Source organism: Aphis gossypii, chromosome 1 (assembly GCF_020184175.1).
Source record: "Aphis gossypii isolate Hap1 chromosome 1, ASM2018417v2, whole genome shotgun sequence".
Classification (NCBI taxonomy): domain Eukaryota; kingdom Metazoa; phylum Arthropoda; class Insecta; order Hemiptera; family Aphididae; genus Aphis; species Aphis gossypii.
In genome coordinates this window covers 34,723,345-34,728,220 of record NC_065530.1, presented here as the reverse complement: position 1 = coordinate 34,728,220, position 4,876 = coordinate 34,723,345, and the positions used below count along the sequence as shown (strand labels likewise).

At 25.8% G+C, this 4,876-nt stretch overlaps 1 non-coding gene across 1 annotated transcript; it reads right to left on the bottom strand.

Annotated features, from left to right (window-relative positions):
• Positions 1-1,578: 1,578 nt before the first annotated feature.
• LOC126549499 (5S ribosomal RNA) lies at positions 1,579-1,697 on the bottom strand. The gene has a single exon (XR_007603613.1). It is a non-coding gene; the product is annotated as a 5S ribosomal RNA (ribosomal RNA).
• Between the last annotated feature and the right edge of the window lie 3,179 nt (positions 1,698-4,876).

Genomic DNA, 4,876 nt, shown 5'->3' with positions numbered 1-4,876 from the left:
GACGACGCTAGAACCGGCTGTCGTGATTCTGAATTTAATATAAATTGCCATTAAAAAGTTCGCACTTTTTCATTTATAACTTAATTTCTAAACGCACGGTCTTAATGATTTTTATAAAAGCACGTTATACACAATATTTCTGATGTTTAGGAGTTTACTAGGAATTAATTGATGTATTAGAAAATTAGTTATGTCGTAAAAAAAATTTGTCTGTATTTTACAAAATTTTACATTAAATGGAGAACTCCTGCTTCGATATACTATGTATATATGATGGATATACACACGGTCATGCAGTTTTTATTTTACTTATAGCTCGCGCCACGACCGTGGCGCTATGGACAGTGTACTGGATATATATATATATATGTATAATTTTTCAAAAATATTCTTACAAAATATGTAGGCCGTATAAGAATTTTAAATACCATAACTATATTCTATATTGGATAAATTTATTCAAAAATATTTTTAAATACGTTCAGAAGTCTTGCATTCAAAAAATTTCGAACGACATCTGAAAACGTAAATAATATTATTTTATTTGTAAAGCCAAATCACACAGTCAGTTGGTAGATAAACCACACTAAAAAATGTATCTTAAGAAAATTTGAACCCACAAAAATGTAAAATAACCTATTAAAGTTAAAAATTTAAAGTTTTAAAACCCTCACTGTATTACTTTTTTCAGTTCAGTTCAGAATGTATTGATTGTACAATGAAGTGTGTCTTTTTGTTTTGTTTTGTGTCTGTGAACACCATAACTTGTCGAAATAATGTTTCAATTTAAAGCTTTAGGGATGGTTTCCGATGGAAAATTAAACATCATAGGAGGGCTATTGAGGTCAAAAGTAAGAAGTTTCCTGCAGCAGTTTAAAAAAAAAATCGAGAAAACGGAAATTTTTACGCAAAAACCAGTTTTTGACAAAATCGATATTTTTATATGGTTGTAATAATTGTAACTCAAAAACGAATCACTGTAAATACTTGAAATTATGACGAAATGTTTAAATTAATGTTATCTATATACACGGTAAAATTTTCAAAATATTCTGGATTTTTTTCAGTTATTTGACAACTGACATTTTCGATACTAACCTATAACGATTTTAAATATTTGTTATTATTCAAAAAGTGTAAGTCGTAGATACTAAAAAATGTCACCGATTATTTCAATTCACATTTTCTTTACATGATTTAATTTTCAAAATATTTCACTTATTTTATGATATTTATAGGTATTTAAAATATTCGTTTTTATTTATTTTATTTTTTATAAAAATCGATAAAAAATTTTTAGCTGAGTCAAAATATTTGAAAATTTAGTTAGTCTTAAAGTGATTTAAAAATATAAGAATACAGAGACATAATATTTTTTTTATAGCGTTTGATGTTTGAATATTGACAAAATCCATCAAAATCATGATTATTAGCAAAATATTATATTGTAGTTAAAAATGTATAAACAATTTTGTATAAGTGCCGCAATAAGAGTTGAAAATGTTATATAAGATTTTTCATAAGTTTGGCTTATAATAAATAAAAATAAATAAATAATAATAAATATGAAAAAAAAAGAGCCAACGGCACGTAGTGTTCCCAAGCGGTCACCCATCCAAGTACTAACTACGCCCGACGTTGCTTAACTTCAGTGATCGGACGAGAACTGGTGTATTCAACGTGGTATGATCGTTGGCGACAGACAATGAGAGAATAATTATATTTGAATGTCATATTAATTTTTTTGTATATTGTATATTTTATGTATTTTTATAATCAATTATGTCATACAACTATACAAGTATACAACAAATGGATATCAATAATACTTCAATAAATAATGTTACATATTTTTATTTTTCATATTACCTACACATAAAATCATTTTAATTTTATAATTTAATATACAATCATATCATATTCTTTATATTATTTAATATTCAAATTTTGTCGCTTATACTTGTCTTATAGGCATTTTAACTATTGTTTTTTTTATAAATTTTAATTCAATTTTTTTGGTTTAATCAAAATACTTGGAGATTTAATACATATTTTCTCATGAGTAAGTCTTAAAGTGATTCGAAAATTATAAGAATACATAGGCACAATATTTTTTTTTATTAGCGTTTGAAGTTCAAATATTGACAAAAATTCTTCAAAATCATGAATATTTGCAAATTATTTTGTAGCAATAAATTTATAAAAAATTTTGAGTAAGTAGCTAAGAGTGGAGAATTTAATACAAGATTTTCCATTTGTTTGACTTTCAATAATTATAAAAGAAGTTTTGCGTTGGGCAATTGTAAAAATTGTATCTTAAGTTTAAATTTTTATAAAATTCACGTGTAAAATAACGATTTACTATCAAATAATTTTTGTTGTGGTTAAACATTTTTAGTCATAGAAACTTGAAATATAATACACAAGTTGTTCAAATTGGCATTTTCTGTATAAGAATTAATTTTAGGTCATAAAAACATAAACCACCTTTTTCACCAACCTATGTAAAATAGACAAAAACTTAAAGCTAATCTAAATATTTTTAAAAAAAAAAACGTTATTGCATAAAGTAAAATTCATACGACAAACGTACGTACAAGTTTTTAATTTAACTTGAACTTTAAGTGTCCATCAAAACAACTTTGTTAATTTATAATTATGTAGATTTTTTAGTTCCAGAATAAATTACTTATGAAGAATATTGTATTTCATTTTAAAATCTTAGCAAATAAAAATTGAAGATTTTATATGTTTTTTACTAAAAAATGTTTTGCAACTTTTTTTGATTTTGACAAATTTTGTAAAAATATGATAATATGAACTTCATTGTACGTAAAAAAAATTATACATAATATTTTTACAGATATAAGAACAACTTTTGTCAGTTTTAGAATTACAACAAAAACAAAAATCGAAATAGTTATTTTATGCACGCATAATACACCAAATGTACCTAGTAAATATTTGAATTTAAACTATTATAAAAAATGAATATGACTTTCCGGTAAACTTTATATTCTTGTTATATGTAAAACCACTAATAAAGAATTTTGTATTCAATTAACAAATATTAGATATAAAAAAAAATGTCATGATTTTTGAACCACAAAATAATTTGTAGGTACATTTACGAGGTTTATACTATGAATTTTGTCAAAATTCTAACTTCAATGTTTATAAAAAAATACCGTGACTATATAAAATTTATATAACCGTAAAAGTTGTAGCCTAGAGTGGTAAACTGAAAAGATTGAAACGAAATAGTAAAAAATCAATGTGTAAATTAGGTATGTAAATTAATTTCAGGTTATTGGCGGTAAAAACTTTAATCTGACCCTGCTCTAAGTGTCCGATGGTCGTTTGTGTGCAAAGGTAATAATTTTGACCAAAAAAGTAATAGTCCGTTTTGGCGACTATCATTTGTACCGTTTGAGCATGTGAAATTATTTTTACTTGTGCGAGGTAAAAACCTGATGACAGATACGAATGATAATAATGAATTTTCATAAAACGTCAATGAATTACTTTAAAATTTACTAATTATATTATTTAATTAATTTTTTTTTAACTGTAGATATTACTACCTAAGTATATTATAATTAATATTATTAATATCTATATACCCACATTTTTTTTAAAATAGGACTTATTATTAATGATTTATACTTTATATGATTTAATTAAATGAATTGTTGAATGTACATTATAAACATTTTCATACCGCTTAAACAGTAATTTTAGTTGAATAAACCCTCGCCCAAACGGTCTACGCCTGTCCAAAGTCTATAGTATTGCCTCATCGACATTATTCTTAGTCTAAGAAAATAAGAATACACGTGTTTAAAATGTTATAAAGAAGTGGTTTTGTTTAAAACATTTTATGCATAGGCGTTTAAAACGTTTAAAAAAATGTATAAATCGTATCGTAATTTTTTCTATGCATTATACATTTTTTTTCTGTAGATCACGGTTGTACGTATTATAGGTATAAAAAAAATAAAAATGATTATCACTTAATAATGTACGTAATACATAATATAGATTATTAAACTTGAAACAAAGCATAATTATTATTATATAAATCGACATTTTTTTTTTTTAGAAACTGTTTAAGATAGGTATTACAAAAAAAAAAAATCATTTAAAAAAAAACTGTTTTTTTACAACTCTGTGATGACCTTAGACCTTAATATTATATCAATTATATTATCAAGTTATTTTTCGAATGTACGAACAGTGTTCAGACTACAGAGTTTTTCGATGTCGATAAATTTAATTATTCCACAACATTTACCGAGACACCTCCTGGAAAATCAATACGTTCGATTACGAGAATAATGATTATGTCATCTTGCTGCCTGTAAGTAATACGACCTATAGTGCGAGTTGCACATTTCAAAAGATACCGTACTATAAGTGCAGGACACGTACCTACCTGTATCCCATTCTCATCTACGTTTATCCGCGTAATCCCCGAGAAATTCCCGTAAGTAAGGTGGCCGTGACTAAGTTTTTTACTCGAGATTTAACTATTTTCCATCGTCGTAACGTATTTTTAATGTCACTTACGATTTCTACTGGTCGATAATAATATGTTATACCCAATTCATGCTTGGTCGGGCGATATTCCGATTGTCATCAGATCGGTACATCAGCTAAGTGTACTACAAATTCTCTCTTATCTGCATTCCTTACCCAAAAACCGCACCCAACCCATTAGTCGTGTTATCGATAATATAATAATTGTGATGTCGAATATATTTTGAACACGACTGGCGAGTTAGAGTTATGACTCACGCATCGATTAATTTGTTTTTGATAATCACAACGATTGTACGTTTTGTAGATAATGACGTATAATTATATTATAACGATT